The sequence below is a fragment of the Xenopus laevis genome, chromosome 4L, assembly GCF_017654675.1.
Source record: "Xenopus laevis strain J_2021 chromosome 4L, Xenopus_laevis_v10.1, whole genome shotgun sequence".
In the NCBI taxonomy this organism is placed as follows: domain Eukaryota; kingdom Metazoa; phylum Chordata; class Amphibia; order Anura; family Pipidae; genus Xenopus; species Xenopus laevis.
In genome coordinates, this window is record NC_054377.1 from 95743931 (window position 1) to 95763558 (window position 19628).

At 38.2% G+C, this 19628-nt stretch overlaps 1 protein-coding gene across 2 annotated transcripts in view; it reads right to left on the bottom strand.

The window, feature by feature from the left end:
• Positions 1-19628, bottom strand: part of lamc1.L (laminin subunit gamma 1 L homeolog) — a 76824-nt gene that overhangs the window by 39934 nt on the left and 17262 nt on the right. The gene's annotated exons all lie outside the window — the stretch shown is intronic.

Consider the following 19628-nt stretch of genomic DNA (forward strand, 5'->3'; position numbering starts at 1 on the left):
CTGCAAACCAGCTGTTTCATTGTTAATTTATGGAACAAAATAGACAAACAAACCCGCAACTCATGCGAGTTCATGATATTAGCTCCAATGTACAAACTACAGCCCTGCTCGAGACTAATTACCAGTTACACCTCTTCCTGCTCTGGGGCAGTATAGATAAAGGACTATTTATGAGCAAACTACACTTCTAATAGGAACCTTACTTTTCCAGACAGACTTTAGAAAACTGTGTTTTACCACAGACTGAGCTATATACAGCAAGGGATTTTGCGTAGTGAAATCAATGAAGGGCAAAGTTGGCGTGACAAAATAAGAAGGTAAAAAAAAAAAAAAAAAAAAAAACTTTTCCCAGGCGATAACTGATCAAACAATGAAAGATCTCCCCAGGAGTGGCACATATCCTGATGTATAACCTCTTTATAACCCCTCACAATATGATTGTAATTAATGGCTCCTTTACTCTGTTCATAGCCCTGTCACACATAAACTGGCTCCCTGCAGGTATTGCATCCGAGCTCCCACTTACAGTGCAAATAATCCTTTCTGGCGCCGGAAGTGTACTATTCCTAAACAAAATTCCTGCCCCTTCACAGAATAGTAGGGGTGGAGGAGGAGAGAGAAAAAAGGAAACAGGTGCAGGAAAAAAAAAAAAAGAAGTGTGAGAAAGGATAGAGAAGATACGTGAACTGGATTCAATTACACAGAAATTGTTCAGTGATGTTAGTAATGTTGCTTGGACCTGTCAAGCTTAGTTCTGAATAATCATTGATTCGAATGACAGGGGTGTGATTTTGGCTTTCTTTTCCTCTATATTCTTTGTATTCATAAGCATATGCAATTCCGAATCTAATGATACACTGGTTGAGAAAGGAGTGGTCAGATTATATTCCAGAGAGGGAAAAACTGAATGTCAAACAAATGCAGACAACAAAACCTTTAAACATATTAAAGTAGTAAATGTTACATTGCTTGGTTGGATTTAGGAAATGCAAAATTACTAGTTTGGTGTGTACAGCAGCTGTCACTAGGGTTGCCATCTTTTAAAAGAATACTTACCGACCGGTGGGGGGTGGTGACAAGAGGGAGTGTGGCAGTGGCACAATGGGGTGTGGTTATGATGTAGAGGGGGCGGGGGCATTGTACGCATGCCTGAGGATTAGTTATGGAGTTATCCTTGAAGAAAAAAAATATAAGTGATGGTAGATTGGGGGTGGGTCAAGGGCTAATCTTAAAGGTAATACTAATTTACCGGCAACTACAATGCCAGTAAATTTTTAATACTGGCCCCGGCTGTGTTTTACCAGCTAGGCCGTTAAATACCGGACGGGTGGCAACCCTAGCTGTCACATAGGGCCTTCTCTGCTCAGGAAAAGTCACTGACAAGAGGCTCAATGACTCCTAGACACACACTATATTCATACTTTACAGTCTATAGGTGATAAATAGGTACTTGATGTATGTACGTATGTATGTATGTATGTATGTATAACTTTATTTGTAAAGCTCTGTTTAGGAGCCGCAGCGCTATACAGTGCATAAAAGTACAAAATATATATATATTCAAACGTATACATGGGGGGAGACAATTCCCATAATAAATATATACAGAATCATAGGACAAAGAGCTTAAGTGCTATGTCGTAAGAGACATAGTGGGAAGGAGGTCCCTGCCCCGTAGAGCTTACAGCTTCATCTGGATAACTTGTTTGTAAAGGACAGCAACCCAAGGAGCACTGAATCTTAAGCCTTATATTTTACAAGAGGGGGTACTTTATTCACTATATAAGTGACCAAATCTAGGATATGCAAGTAGGGTTGTCACCTTTTCTGGAAAAAATACTGGCCTTCCTATATTTTCATGGTTTTTCCATATAAATAACTGACATAAAGCAACATTTTTACCGGCCAAACTGGTAATATATCGGCCAGGTGGCAACCCTATATGCAAGTGTTGCCTTCCAGGTCTAGACAAGAGAGCTGCCCCAGTGAAGCTTACTCATGTTCTGTGAGTGAAACCACACAATGAAAATGCTTTTGGCTTGCCCTTTGATTCCTTAATTAGCATGTGTTTATTTTTATGCGGACTAAGAAGCATCTGCATCATATTAAGATTATGCAGTAGATATAAATTACTAGTTAGAGACTGTGGTTCATCAAGCTCTAAATGCTTGGGGAGAAATGCTTATTAGAGGGTTGTGCTTGGGGAACAATGCCTAATATTGGGCCATAGGTTAGCACATCTCTTAATTTAAATTAATAGGGTAGCATATCTCTTATTCTTAAATGTAGGTGTGCCCATTGACAAGATTTGAATGCTTCTCTCACTGCAAACATGGGGTGGACTTGGGGCTGAAATCTCCCCAGTGTGTGACGTAACGGGCAGATTTCAGCCCTGTAGGAAGTAGGTTGACTATGTGCATTTGTGCCGTTAGCATAAGAATTTGCCAATGGAAGTACTAAAAGAAAGATAGATGAAGGTACCGGTATATCTATTTATATGGTGCTGCTCTGCATCCATAATTACCCTGTGTAAAGTTAAGATGTATCAAAAGTTATGTTTTTTTACATGTGTACAATAAAAGGTTTGTGCAATAGTTCAAGTAGGTCACAGAATTATAATCTGCATTGTAGTAGTTGTATACTTTACAATAATAAATTGCAAATTTTCTTACTTTATTTTTTATTCTGCTTACCACTATTATTACTTAAGCTAGCCATAGATGTTGAGATTTTTAAAAGATCAGATCCTGATTGTGAGACCACGATCTTCTCAGAACGATCGTACGATCCTACGAATTTACCATCAACTAAAAAGACCAATTTGCCAGGAAAACAAAGGGTTGCTGCCTGCTTGACCCTGCAAACAGATAGATTGCACTGGGTCCGACAAAGATTTTTTGACCTGGCCGATCAATTTCCAGACAGATGTCGGCCGAAAAATCGTAAGATGTGCGATTGTTCGAATACCACTAACCGCACGATAATTTCAGAGGATTGGTCGGGCTTCCCTAAAATCGGTCGTTCGGCAAGAATAATCGTCGCGTCTATGGGGAGTTTAACCCTTTAAGATTTCTAGTAGCTTGTGCAGAGATACCAAAGATACCACAAAAGTCTGTCAACTAAGGTATTTCCCACACACAAATAATATTCTGCTGCAAAGTGTAGTAATATCATATAATACACAAAAGCTATGAATATCTTGTAAATTATATCCTTATAAACGGTGAGTTCTGATGTCATCAGTTATAAACGGTGAGTTCTGATGTCATTTCTGTCACATGACTCACTGAAATTTGTGTATTATAATAAATTATAATAAATTATTGGGGAATAGATGGTCATTTATATAGTGAATAAAGTACCCCCAGTTGCAAAATATGAGTACATTAGAAGTTACCTCTGAGTTCCATGACCTGTATAAAAACTCCTCAGTAACTTATAATATCCTTATATTTTACAAGAGGGGGTACTTTATTCACTATATAAATGACCATCTATTCCCCAATACCGTATATACTCGCGTATAAGCCGAGTTTTTCAGCACCCAAAATGTGCTGAAAAACTCAAACTCGGCTTATACGCGGGTCATACCTCTGCTCTTCCCTCTGTCCTTCCCTCTGTCACCTCTGCCCCAGCCGGACTGCCTGTGACTGCCTGTGTCGCCGCCCAGAGCAGGTCCAGGAGCTCCGGGCGGCGCGTCCTTCCCTGCCGGCGTTCGCTTTCAAAATGGCGGCGCCCATGGCCGCCACGTGGGTAGCGGCGCCGGCCGCTACCCACGTGGCGGCCATGGGCGCCGCCATTTTGAAAGCGAACGCCGGCAGGGAAGGACGCGCCGCCCGGAGCTCCTGGACCTGCTCCGGGCGGCGACACAGGCAGTCACAGGCAGTCCGGCTGGGGCAGAGGTGACAGAGGGAAGGACAGAGGGAAGAGCAGAGGTGACAGAGGGAAGGACAGAGGGAAGAGCAGAGGTGACAGAGGGAAGGACAGAGGGAAGAGCAGCCAGGGTGGGGAGAGCGACAGATGGGGGGGGAAGTGGCAGAGGGAAGCAAACATGAAATAGGGGTGGCAGAGGGAAGCAAACATGAAATCCGGTCGGCGACACAGTCAGTCACAGACAGTAACAGGTACCTGCCCAGTGTCCCCCAATTGTTGCGGCTGGGTCACATTCACATTTTGAAATCTGACATGGGGCCCCTAGGCTTATACACGAGTCAATACATTTTTCCAGTTTTCTTAGGTAAATTAGGTACCTCGGCTTATACACGGGTCGGCTTATACACGAGTATATACGGTAATCCTTTTAGCAAGCTGTATACAATGTATACAATGTTAACTCTATGGAAACATAGTGGGCAAATGTGGCCCCTCTAAAGAAATTGTAAATTTTTAGTACTGGAATATAGTACTAGAATAAATAAAACCCCAAAAGACATGAAGCACCCAAAATAATCTGCTCATAATCTGCTCACTCTAGAAAGAATTTGAAAGAACCTAGCAGAAGACGAAAGGCTGCTGGAAGGTGCAGTAAAATGCAGTCTAAGTATTTGGATCCAGACTATACTGAACGGGGCTCTTAATACAGTATGTGCCATTCAACACATCACATATATCTCTTATTTCAAGCAAAACAGAGCATTTCAGTTCCAATGAAAGATTATATATAAATAGAACATTTCAGAACCCTGAAATACTTATGAAAGGCCATGATATGAACACCTCAGCTCAGTAGCAAATAGATTTTTACTGGGATTCAGACTAGGGCCTGGAAATTATTTTTATATCACAGAAACAGCCAGTATAATCAGATCAAGTCAAGTCTTGTACAGACACAGCTAGCACCTTGTTAGGAGACACTTGCCTTTAATGTGCTATTTGTGGAATCTGACAACAGCCGGCTCCTCACATCTACCTCATGAGCTATTCGCTCACATGTCTGCTATTTTCTGAGGCACGATTATTAAAGGAACACTGACACATGGAGCACCGGGAATACAGTAGGATTGCTCCATCAGCAAATTCTTTCTAGTTGTTCAATGAAAAGGTACAGTTGGAGAACTTACATTAGACCCTAAGCTCTGTGTGACGATAAAACACCTTGAGTGCTATTGTTTCTATTTTGCAACTGCATGTTTTTATTATTTTTTTTGGTATTACAATTTATTCATATATCTTAGTTAAATACAGTGTGTGTGTGTGTGTGTGTGTGTGTGTGTGTGTGTGTATGTGTGTGTGTGTATGTGTGTGTGTGTGTATATATATCTATATCTCTATATTATATTTAACTAAGATATATGAAAAAATTGTAATACAAAAAAAAATAATAAAAACATGCAGTTGCAAAATAGATATCTAAGATATCTATATCTTAATCTATCTATATTTCCCGAGCAAGGCATATTTATTACGAGTTAATTATTTTTTCTAGTCTATCACCACTAAATTTCGCCTTCACAACACATTATATTTATTAGAAATTGCAAGTTTATAATGGAGAGAAATGTGCCAAAATGTTTTCATGGTATAAATTCTCTGTGAAAAATTGACCGTGTATTTTTCCTATACAATGGTAGTAGGGAGAATTTTCACCATGAAGAAATGACGTGGAAAATTAGCATGGAGAGGTAGGGTGAATAATTAGATCCAAAAGTGGCTGCTCTACCTTTATACCGGCAGATTCGCAGCCTGAACCTGGAGCAATTTCTCTTGGCAAAAATTCATTCTTGTGCTTTTAGTAAATTGAAAAGTGAATTCACTGAAGAAAGTGAAATTCACTCAAGATGAGAATTTTCGCTGATTGCGGAGGTTGTGTTGAATTTTTTTATTTTTGGTGATATGCCAAGTTACAACTTTCACTCTTTAGTAAATATGCCCCCATGTATCCTGAATGAAGTAAATTTTGTGTGGGTAGCACCCTTACACTCAGACACAATTTTTCCTCAGAGTTCCTTGCTTAGTTGCTATCCCTGATGCAGTATAGATATACTATGGAATCGAAGAGATCATTTACTTATTAATACCATGTATTTTAAAATGCCAACATATTTTGCATCATTGAACAATAAATGGGTGTATGCATTAGCATTAAGGAATACATACAAAAGAAACAATAACAAATACAAAAAGGTAAAGAGGACTATACCCAAAAAAATTACACTAAAAAAACAGGATACTAGAAGAAAGGTGTCAAAACTGAGGTAACGGTACCCTTAAATGATCTGCATTAGTGCAGTGTTCTATTAATTCAGTACTAACTGCCGAGGCGCAACAACTCATTATACTTGTGAGTGAGTCGGCATTAGGTTCCCTTTAATAGCGATATGAAAACAGTCAGCAATCCCTCACTATTAGCTGCTCCACTCATGACTTGGCTATTATGCAAAGCTGTGATATTCAGTTGGAGACCTGTAGTCCATCTTTGGACCAGGAAGTTCTAAATAAAGAATCTCTTCTTGCACATCCGCAGTTTCCATTCTTGAGCAAGAAACACTCAAATGCCATACTTGCAAATTACTTTTATTTGATACACTATGTAAACGTATTAATTGGTGTTCGAGATATAGCTATTTTTGTTGAAATTTTGCTGTGTCAAAAATTAATAATTTTTTTTTTTTTTTTTTTTTTTAATAATGCCATACCAGCAACTCTAAGAACAGTACACTACTGATATGTTCAGTATAACAGAGAAGATCCGTAAACTAGCAAAAATTAAGAATAGTAATCGATATGAACTTTACACAACACAATATATTATTGTAGCAACCACCACACAGTGCTTCTGTAAGTGTTTTAAAAACAAATATAATTAAAACACTGTAAATTATGATACAACACAAACTCAGTGAGCAAATGTTATCCCCGAGGAACAGAGTACAGCCCTGCTTATTTCCTTGTATTTGCTATTGTGCCGTTTATGCAACAGCTTTCTACCATAAAGGCTTTAGCAAACCTATATAAATCTCTTAAAACAAATAATGACATAGCAGAAATTTATTGGCAAGCCCTCTCATGTACTAAAACATACATACTAGTCAGTTCCCACAGATCTGCAAAACCCCTTCTGCTTCACATACAAATATTACATAACATGATGAGGAAGAATATGAGCAGGACACGGTTATTTGTTTCAGCGTATAGAAGGGTCAGTCATATTACTACAACAGGACTTGCAGCCATCAGTGTGACCAAGGATATTTTTCTTTTTACATATTATAGCTTTTGACACAAACACACAGTTTTTATGATAGCAGGAACACTCCATATTCATATTTCGATATTTGCTCCCATCCTCCTGTGGAAGGCACTCATGAAGTACCCCCTTAAATATTTAAACCTGTGAATACTGGAACTTAAACGAACGGCTCCAAGAAATAATGAGGGCAAAGACAGATGTACACAACTCATATAGAAATATGCAGCATGGAAATGTACATTATCCGCAAAGTTAGGGGAACAAATTTCACCAACCCTTTAAAACATGTGGTGGTGGTGTAATGCAATAGCATGCAAATTACCGGTATACTCATTCAGCAAAATCATCCTTTTATGGCGGGAGAACTGGCAATCGTTTTTCTTGACAAGCAAAATATGTTCTGGAGGCCTGAGAGAAGCATCAGTTTTCTCTAATACCATGTAATACGCAAAGAGTTTGGGCACAATGGACATATCCATTTATCTTCTCTTGTCCCAGTATTAGGTCATAGGCTATCCACTGCTCCCAACTTGGCTCTCTTTCTGGAAAAGCCATGTGTAAATCAGGTAATGCTCTATGGATGGATCAGTGAATGCTTTCTTCAAATTGCAGTAGCTTTATGCAGCAATAGTAGGAACCTGCAGGGCCCTTTTAGAGATTTTTTTTTTTTTTACACCACTCAAATACCTACATTTTCCTACCTGGCTCAGGCCTTAAGGGAAACTCTCCATCAAAATATATTCAGACTTGTTCATCCCTGCATGAATGTAACTTTCTTATCAAGTATACCCACATGAGTTTAATGATCAGGGCTTAAATTGAACTTAATTAAAACAGGCAAAAAGCATGAAAAAATTATGTTTTTTGTTGTTTTTTTCAGCTGGCAGAGAAACTATATTTACTTAATTACTCCTCCCTGGTTTTTGGGAGGTTGGTTAGATATTAGAGTCCAGATAAACCCCTGTATAACAGACTTCTGCTTATCTGTAAGCCAAAACAGTCACAACTAAAAGTGTTGAAGAGAGGTGAGTTGTTTATACAGAGCTCTGTATAGTGGGGAGTTAGAAATTTGAAGGGAGCTTACACAAAAATATGTTATGGTTACTTTAAAAAAATGATGACACAAGTCTGAAATTTCAAGGTTAGAAAAATTTTTATCATACATATGGAACCTTTTTCATATCTCTTGAGAACTTGAGAACTGGCAGAGAGACTTTGGCAGTTAGGAGAGCAAGTGTGAAAATACTTTAAATGAACATCAAGGAATGTCGAAACAAATTATAAGGTTCTTTTCAGATGGTATCTAGTTTCCTTTTGTATTGCTGGTTTGGCTCCCTCCGCAGACCCCAGGTGTATATAATGAAGTATTCTCTGTGTTTCATGTAACAATGCCTAGGCATCCTAGTACAGCACTGTTGTTATGTAAAAACATGATGTATTGAATTCCATTTAAAATGTATACTGCTGTTATTGCAGCTACTAAAAGGACAAAAGCTAAAATTTTGTGAAATGGAATGATGGTACAGGAGAACATCAGGTATTGCTCTGGATTCACAGAAGAATACATGGATAAGCTAAATATATTAAATAGTGAATAAAGTACCCCCCCCCTGTAAAATATAAGGATATTATAAGTTACCGAGGAGTTTCATGACCATTTCGGCCTCGTGTTTTTATACGGGTCATGGAACTCTGAGGTAACGTCTAATATCCTCATATTTTGCAACTGGGGGTATTTTATTTATTATAATAAACAAATTTTAGTGAGTCATTTGACAGAAATGACATCAGAACTCACCGTTTAGAACTGATGACATCAGAACTCAAGGTTTATAAGGATATAATTTACAAGATATTCATAGCTTTTGTGTATTATAATAAGTATTATATTACCCATGTTTTTAGTTTTATAAACTTAATTTTTTTTCTAGTAACATTCTTTTACCTTAGAAATAAATAAAATCCCCCCGTGACAAAGTTACAGAATATTGATCATTCATATGTGGCCCGTACTAATCATGCAATCTGCCTATAATTAAAAGTGTTGAACTGGATAAATATTTAGACATTTATATTAAATAGGAGAAAATCAGAAAAAAATAAAACATTTCAGTTGGTACTAAGGTTTCATAAATTAAGTTGCAACAATAGGAAATGTGCAAACTTCTTATGCCTGTGCTTTTTTTTTTTAATTGGGCCCATAATGACAGTTATTTAAAAAGTCCGTTACAGTATCAGTTTCAAGATTTCAGACAACTATTTGGCAGAGACTTTATAGTGCTGCTGCTGCTGCTGGGTGCTGCCTGAGAGAGTAAGATTAAAATAAGTGTCTCTGTGCATAGTTGTACTTTCTCCACACTTGCAGTCTTCAAGCTTTTGAGTGCCTTGGAGCCACCACCAACTGAGTCTATGAGGCACAACAAGGAAAACTTGAACTGGATGTCTCAAACTCACTAGTAACCGTTTTCAGAGACACTATGGTTGATGGAATGTTTAGGGGATAAAAAACAGTAGCAGGAAGATTAGGGTGACAAACAGTGACAGGGAGAAGTAGGAGAATAACAGTCATATCCCCTAGTTTAGAAATACTTATGACCCAATGTCACAGAAAATAACTTCATCCTTCTCAAAATAGAGATCAGCTGCCGCAATGGCTCTTTATCCTATCCATTTAAGAGTCTTTTCCATCACACCAAGCAACGTGCCTCCTGCACCTCCCTGATGCAATTTCTGATGCTAGGCTATTATTGTGGTTACACAAGGTTGAACATCTTTAACTGTACAGAGGAGTTGTGCTTGTTTTACCCTTCTATATACATAGCTGTTTATGAAGAGATAATAATTAGGCCTGGCTCTGGCTTGTTTCATACCTTTAGCGTTAGTTCACACGAGGAGATTCGGGGAGATTTTGTCGCCTGGCGACTAATCGCCTCTTCTTCTGAGCAACAATCTCCCCGAACTACCTCAGCGTGTCTTCCCATCCGCTATAATGAAAAGTCGCCTGTGCTAAAGTAGGCGCGGCGCTTCGTTTACCGAAGTCACCCGAAGTTGCCTCACAAGGAAACTCTTATCAATACAGGAATGGTATCTGTTATCCGGAAACGCGTTATCCAGAAAGCACCGAATTATGGAAAGGCCGTCTCCCATAGTCTCCAAATAATCCACATTTTTGAAAATGTACTTGATCTAAACTAAGCTATAATTAATCCTTACTGGAAGCAAAACCAGCCTACTGGGTTTATTTAATGTTTACATGATTTTCTAGTATGAATTACAGAAAGATCCATTATCCAGAAAACCCCAGGTCCCGAACATTCTGGATAACAGGTCCCAAACCTGTATTTCGTGATTAGCGAGTTGTGTTAGGAACTGCAATTTGGTGGTCTCAAAATAATACTAAAAAGGCAATGCCTTATAAAAATATTCCTGTGTTCTAGTTGTTTATATTTAAGATGACAGAAATGTAGAACATGTCCAAGGGCATTGATTGGCCTAAACACCTAGGACATGTGGTCACATCTAAAATTTAAATGTATTCAGTTTTGTGCCGCCAGTGCGCAGGAGGCAATGATATTATTTGGGCAATTATACTGAAAGGTGCCTTTTTACATATAGCTATAGCCATAGCCCTATTAACAGCCCTGTGCCAAAGTGAGACAAGGACACCCCTGATTAAGCTTTAGGAACACTTTGCCATCCTATTTGATAGAGCTATTAACCTATGTAGTTCCCTTATACATAATTAATTTGAACTTGATAGAAATAAAGCCTTATTTTTTCAAAATTACGTAAACCCTATTTTTATTAGGGCTACTGTCACAAGGGCACATCCAGGTGGCCTAATTCAGCAGGCTGTAAAGCGCCTGTGATCACCTTTTGTCCGTATGCACTCAAATTGGGCGCAAGGGCTTTTTGGAGTGAAAATTCTCATGCATGAGAAAAGTGATTAGTAATGCTTTTCAGCAGGATGAAAGCAGTCCATGTGACATTAGCCTAAAGGGAACAATATTAAGTCTTTCAAAAGAAGCACAATTTGGCCCATGGTACACAATGCATCTTAAACAGTGTGGTGCAGGAAGGTATGATGCATTAAACAATATCTTTCCATTCAAAATAATGGAAAATATTCTGCCTATAAAAAATGCTGCCATAGTCAGGGTGAGATCATTTATGAATAGTGACTGACGACTCCAGATGGGTAAAGACATTTTTGACTGATGCAGTTCACGGAGGGCACCATGGTGGTCAAATAGCCAATGTGCCATAGGCCTTCTAGGTTGGATTGTTGGAGTCTTCTATTAAAAAAAAGGTAAAAAAGTCTGAGGGCTACATAGTTCTGAGGTACAACAAGGAATTTTTGTTATCAATGTTCCTTTAAGTGTGGCGTAATCTTTAAGTTGATCAAAAGTGTTTGGCAGGAAGCCTCACAGGAAACCCATTAAACTTAAACCTTTCAACCGCAGACTAAGCTAACATCTTGTGTGCAGCTGGAGGTCTCCAGAGGTGGGAGAACAATTAAACATTACGCATGACGCAAAGAAGCACAGTCCTCTCCTGTCACTGTCAGCGCAGAGGGAGGCAGCCCATGCTAGCAGCACTCTTTTGGCAAGGCGACCAGGAGCACAGCATGTCATCAAGGGAGGACATCTGCGCCGAGTCCTCCAGCCTGGAATGTAAATTATAGCATACAAGCGTAGGCAACATTTCCCTCCCGCCTACACCTGAAGACTTAACATGTGGTTTTATGTATTAACATTCAAGCCATAACCAACATAAAAGTCCTTCCTATGGTAAATGACTGGCGGCATTAAAATGAGAACGCCGCACAGCATGTTCAGAAGACCTACAGAAGATTTTCATATAGGTTTCTGCCATATTTAATTAAACTAAGTTTCACGTAAACCACACATTGAACATGGTCTATTCAGCCCAGTGAAGGAGCGTTTGGGAGAGTGCTGGCAAGCAGTGTTGTGCCATTGCCCTAAGCTGCATTTGTGACTTGGTGACTAACACAATGGGAATGCTGTAGGTGCCAGGGTGCAGTTGCTCTCACAAGTAGCACAGAAGAAATGTAAGGACAAGGTCAGAGCCGGGACAAGTTAAACAGTAAGCTGGCTTACCTCTCACTCACTTCCTAGTACAGTTAAAAACACAAGTGGTTCTTGGCACGGTTACCTTATGAGCAACTGACAGCAATAATATACCATGTTCACCAAGGAACAACAGGTTCACACATTACTATTACAGAGGTTCAGACTTTACAACAAGATGAAAAAATAACCTACCGAGTTAAGAAGCACGTATAAATAAACATTTGTTTGTTTAACTTTTTAAGGGAGAACTGAAGCCTAAAAATTAATATGGCTAAAAATTCCATATTTTATTTACTGAACTTGTTACACCAACCTAAAGATTCAGCAGCAATAATCCAGGACTTCAAACTTGTCACAGGGGTCACCATCTTGGAAAGAGTCTGCGACAATCACATGCTCAGTTGAGTCTGAGCAGATGTTGAGAAGTAAGCTTAGGAGTCATTGCAAATTATCAAGCAGAAAACGAGGTTGGCCTGTAGTATAAACTTATTTAATTTGAATGCTAGTACTGGTTTCTGTGCTGCCATGTAGTAATTATCTGCATTAATTACTAATCAGCCTTATATTGTGACATTTATATTCTATGTGTACAGTATATTGTGAGTGGGTGCCTAAGCTCAGTAAGTGACAGCAGTACAGACCATGTGCAGTGAATCAGCAGAAAAGAAGATGGGAAGCTATTGGGGCATCTTCAGAGGCACATATCTTTACTGCTAAAGGTCGGTGGTTGCCTTGGGCTGGTATAGAAGCCCAAAACATAATGTACAAGATTTCTAGCTACTTCTTTAGTTAAGCAAGTGGAATAGAACATATAATGTATCGAGTTCATACAAAGAGACCATAGTTCTGCACTTTTGTGAAGCCCCAGCATCTGTGTTGGGCGACACAGACCAGAAAAAAAAGGTACGTTATTAGCTCATGAAAGCCACAGACAAAATACTAGAGCCAAAACCTCAGCAACTGTTAAAGAAGTTCAAGATAGTTAAAAGATCAGTTTTTGTGTAGGTGTAAGGGACCAAAAAAGCATTGTTAGCAAAACCACCACTTCACAGATGGATCTCAGATTAACTGAGCATCACTACTTCTTTGGTAAGTCAGATCACTAACAACTAGAATCAGTCACTGGATGACCCTTCCACATGGGAAAATGATGCCACTCTTAATTCTGCTTACCATAGTGATGCACACAATATCCGACTCACACACACGTGCTCCCCAAGGCACTTATATTTGTGTATGTAGACATGTTGCTGAACTCGAACTATTTCCAGTCTATATCCCTAAAGGATTTATGTTTCCCAATCTCTCTAATCCCTATGCACTTGTCATTTTGCATCAAACTTCCTTTGGACTGTAGCATGCAGGCCTTTAGTACCTCTGTGTAATCATCACTTTGTGTTTATTTAGTGGTGTATGGTCTAGCCTTTTATTATATGCTTGTATTTTGTAGATAAAAATGTATTGAGCTTGTTTTTGACATATCTTTAATACTCAAACTTCAACACCACAATTCACATTGTTTTGAGCAAGGGTTACACTGCTCCTTGAGCGCTCACAAACATACATCACGGTCAAGTTACATAACAAATAATTCGAGTTCTAGAACACTGACGGGGGGTAATAATATACAAAATTAACAAAAATATGCACAGTGCAAACATTTTTCTGCTATGCAAATCATTTTTTCTTTGCTTTGTGCATAGTTAATATATGGCCTGCAAAAGCACTACTTACTCAACCACCAAAAGACTGGGAATTTCAGTCATTTGCACAATGTGTGGATAATAAAATGCCAGACTGAAACAGTATTTATTTTGCTCAAAGTAAAATGCCACCTTTAAACTGGTCTTGAACTGCCTTTAAATTACATTTGTACACTTCTATTCTGTTTATATCTGTTATTAGATTCAGCATTTAACTTTTAATTTAGCTCGAAAATATTTGCCCTGTACATTCCACAGGGTTGTGTGTCTATGAATCTGGAAGGAAGTGAACAAAATGTGGCATATTTACAAATGAATATAATAAGTAACTTTACAAAGAGACCGAAATAGTTTCAGCAAAAAAAACAGTGTGGGGCTACGTTTATAGGTCAAACCCAAATGGTATTTTTTACACAAACCCTGCCTAAAGTTTATTCACAAATATTTGGTGTGACATTTCTCTCTGAATTTGCTTTAGCCTGGCAAATGCCATGATGGTTATATGAGCACAAAATCAAGACCCCAACAGGTTATTCTAAATAAATAGGAAGATTATTCTTTTGTGAACAGTGACCCCCTCCTTTGAAAAAAACCTTACATTCTGCGGGTAAGAACATGCCTTAGGTACACAATGCTCACATCAATTTCTGTTGAAAGAATCAGCTGAGCATATACTATCATTCATCCTATTCATCAGAAATCCTAATAAAGTCCTTTATGCTTATGTAAAGATACGTTCGCTCTCACAATCTAGTCATGTTATGGAAGAAAATACTCCAAAATAAAAATGTGACACAATCAAGTAAAACGAGTTGACAAGAACTTTTTAGTGGCACCCAAACACAAAAAAATGAATTACTGTAACTTTCCTAAACAAAGGAACAGTAACACCGAAAAATAAAAGTGTATTAAAGTAATTAAAATAAATTGCACTGTTGCTTTGCACAGGTAAAACTGGTGTGTTTGCTTCAGAAACACTACTATAGTTCATATAAACAAGCTGCTGTGTAGATATGGGGCAGCCATTGAAGGCTCAGGTTACACAGCAGATAACCGATGCACTTTGTAGAACCCCATTGTTTTGCATTAGAGATTATCTGTTATATGCTAAGAATCCTGTGCCTTTTCTACTTTTTCAGCTTGAATTGCTGCCCCCGTGGCTACACAACAATGTGTTTATATAAGCACTAGTAGTCTTTCTAAAGCAAATACATAACTTTTACCATTGTACTGCAACAGTGCATTGTATTTCATTACATTAAAAAGATTTTCTTTTTTTGTTACAGTTCCTTTAAGGAACCTCATACCTATATGTATTGGTTTTTGTAATTGTTGTTTGACGTCACACAACATAATTTTGATTGGTACAACAAAGGCAGCATGGATATATATTTTTGAGGCTGCAAATGTGTCATTTGCTCTTCAGATTTCTTTGAGGCACTAATGGAAAAAAAACCCTTTTGGCCCTCTACTCTTATTTTTCCTTCTTTTGTCATTCATGAAAAGCTACACAACAGGAAATCAGGGGGAAGGAGTTAAACACACACTGCCAGTGGCTACATTCTTTTCAGATGTAGGGAGATGTGAAAGCAGCTTGCCTGAGGTCATATTATCTGCAAAGAGGGGTCGTAAGTCTACTGTCAGTCTAGCTAAAATAGCCAGAACTTTGTGCTGCTGCTCACTGCTACAAATCAGCAGCTATTCCATCTCTACCATCAGCTCATGTTTATTGCACATTTGTTTTTGAATACTAAATATTACTTAACTTTAAATAGCATTTAGAACTGACATATAGTGTATTAATCGTTGTGTGTCTTTGCAATAAATGGCTTGGCTTAAGTAGCTAGGTAGAAACAGTATTCTTTAGCATTCGTAAAGGTACGATCCCTCCGTTATATTCTGACCAACTTTGCAGACGCCTTATAAACTCATTTTGGGAAGTAATTTAAAAAGTAAGAGGGTTCAAGTTGTGTGCTTGTGCATGTGCTACCTCAAATGATTTTAAATGTCTACACTGGTAAATATATATTTTATATTGTGGCCAGAACATGACTTCTGTCACTTTATCCTAACTATGGGAGGACAGTTCCTACCATGCCATTACGTATGGCCTTTCTAAGCCTCACTAAATTTCTCTGGGGCCTGCAACTGGTTTGCAATTAATACCCCATGAAAATTGCTAGAGCTGCTTGTCTCTGAAGTAGATCAGCAATTTGTTTAATCCCCGTGACCTTATCCCTTTAATCTCGAAATACTTCAGTAGGAAAAAAAGTAAAAAAAAAAAGTTCTTACACAAACCTTCTCAACTGATAGTAACAAGGTAAGCAATATATTCAAGACATTTAAGACCCTATTAAAGGGGCAGTAATCTCTCTTGAGCTGAAGATACTTGTTGATTATTGTTAGAAATTGTAGGAAATTTCCTGTTATTTCTTACACTAAACAGTTATAAAACTGAAATTAAAATCAGTCTACTTCCTGCTCATTCGAGCACAACCAGATCAAATTACTAGCCCACTGTAAAGCTGCATGTACAAACGACTTTGTTCGCCCAGCTGCAGCCTGTTAAGCTTTCAGCAGCCCATTATGCAGAGGGCTTCTCAGTGGAATGGTAATCTGTTACGACTGTGCTTGGACTAATAGAACAAAAAACTTTATTATTTTTTTCAGAATTTGCTGTATTTAGTGCAAGAAATAATAAACCCTGTACTTGTGTTCTTAAACAGCTCAGTTGGCCCTACTTGCAGAGTCTCTTAATAAAGTCACTGTAATAAAATATATTTTAGTTCCCCAACAAGTAAAAAATAACTTTTAGGGTGGTGGCACACGGGGAGATTTAGTCACCTGCGATAAACCTTTGTTACCGTGGGCGACTAATCTTGCGAAATGCCTTCCCATCAGCAAGAATGTGAATCACTGGTGAAGTCACTTGAACTTGCTTCACAACGAAACTTCAGACGACTTTGGAAAACCGAAGCAATGCTAATGTCACCCCGCCGGCGATTCACATTCTTGCCAGTGGGAAGGCATTTTGGGGCGATCAGTCATCAGCAGTAGCGAAGGTTTATTCCAGGAGACTAAATATCTCTGTGTGCCACCACCCTTACTCAACCTGGATACAAATATCTAGATATTTCAGTTGCCACTCCAATGCATCAGTGGCTGATTCAATGTTCATACTGTGGCTGAGGTCCATTCCCATTAAGGAAGTAGAGTTTGTTTTGAGCGCACAAGCACTACATATCAAGTCCATACATACAAATTCACAAATACAACCAGATACAAACACAAATTCAACCATATAATATATTTGGTTGAAAGCTGTAAAAAAGCAGAACAGAATGTTATCTATCTTAAATTTTAACTGACACAGGCAATGTCTATGCGTTTGCAGCAATATGGATGACCACTTCCGAGGACACAATGCTTATAAAATAAGCTTCTTATTGAAGTAGAAACAATTTATTCCCTAATTCTGGAATTACCAGGATGAGGACATCTTTATACCTCCTTGATATAGGAAAATGCTTCACTCAACTCAATCAGCGAGAGATGACTATGACACACATGATGACTTGAAATCAACCAGACCAAACTACCCACAGCCCAAGTGGTATGCTTTTTGACTCAAAAGGATTGTAACCAATAAAGTTAGTCCTCAGCATCTTAACAGAGCCACAAAAACTGACTTCACAGGGCGTATAAGTTCACTCATCTTTGCCTATAGCAAGCATCAGATTGGCAGGTGATGATAGGACCTGCCATCCTTTGGTGATGTCAATGCAGGTGAGCAGGCACTTTCAGAAAACAGACCTCCACTGTACAGCACAGGGGACTCCCTTAACTCATGCTGAGAAATGATACACCCTCCAGCTATAAGGAAGCAAAGAAGGCCTTAATATATAAAAATATAAATATTAAAGAGACTTTAATTAAGATAAGTTATGGGACTAAATGGAAAAACACTGAACTTCCTTTGAGTAATCCACTTTCCAAAATGCTAAGACATGAAATCCGATTTACATCTCTTGGGAGTCCGAAGAAAAACACTGCACATTGATGCCAAAGACATGTAGTATGACATCAACACGGTTCTCACAGATTCCAAACGGCAAGAAAGAAACAAGCAGAAAAGAGTATTTGTTCATTTACAATCTAAGTCATTCCAACGGGCAACGCAATAAATCAGACAAAACACCGCCATACAAAGCTGAACCATTTAAGAGATAAAGGGAAATGGGAGAAGACTATAAATGCATAAAAATGTACAGCCAATAAGAATCACTCTACAGGAAGTTTACATATTACACATTACACATTATGTAGGAACCGAAGCAGCCTTAATGGCTCTCTTTTGATTTTCTATCGTTCAAAAAGTAGATCAAAATTGCTGGATTAATTTCCTCCCACGTGTTTCCCACGAATGGCTCATTAAGCCGAATCTCTTACTCTCCAAACTTTTACTATTGGATAAATTAGTTACCCATATTACTCTTTTAAGTTAACAGAATTTTTGTTGCCCACGCTTAATCTTCTTCAGCACAGGCAACAAAACGTTCCCTTCTCTCTGGCATTACTGTAAAAGTATACACACTTACATAGATATTAAATTACTAGTGACACAGGGGGCCAGGGAATGTGAATTGATTAAACCCCAATCATTTTTATGTTTGCAACTACAGTTCCAAACAAATAGTTTAGAGTCTGCGACCTAGCTTACTAAACTGCTAATGCAATACTAATCAATCCTTTCAAAGACATTTTAAATAAAAGATACATTTTATAAAAATGGCAATAAAAAAATAGAAAATGGAAAGGAAATAAAAAAAGTTGTTTGCAAACAAGAAGTTTTGTGACATATTCTATCTTTCTGGAAAAGAAGCAGATGGTGACATGACAAAAATCTGATAGTTTAAACCATTTTATTGTAATGTATTTAAGCTAAATCATACAGGTCAATTGTGAGTTATAAGAGGGTCAGGGCACACTGCTTCGTTGGGTACTGTAGTCTGTTGGTAACTAATTAAACCAGTTTGAAGAGATCTTCCATCAGTTCTAGTGGCATGCAAATAAGCCATCTGGTTTAGAAACGTGGGAGAATATCTGTGAGCTAGTCATTGAGCCACCCTATTGCAGCTGAAGGGAAGTTTAGTGATCCCAGACGTTGTTGCATTTCACGAATGGCTGGATTTCTGCTTTCTAAGCAAACCTAGAACATGGTCACCCCACACATGCATTTACAATTCACTGCACACCAACATTTAACTCGTCTCACCAGTGAAGATGAGAACAAAAATCCTGCTTTTTCAAATACATAGCATTTTAGTGCTTGTAAGATACCAGAGCCATACCGTCACATTTTATTAATCATTTTTTTTAATATTATACAAAGATATTAAAAATAAATCCACAATTATTTCAAAAGAAAGAACTACACAAAGATGTATAAAGTATGGTACACAAGCTTTGTCAAACTACAATTTACTACAGATCAAGTTGCTTGCAATAGCTATTTAAAAAATAAAACTGGAGACATAAACTTACAAGCTAAGTAAAAGCAAAATTTCCATTTGTCCTTATTTATCTGCATAACGGAGAGAGCTGATATAGTTTATGCACTAATGATGGAAAATGATATACCAC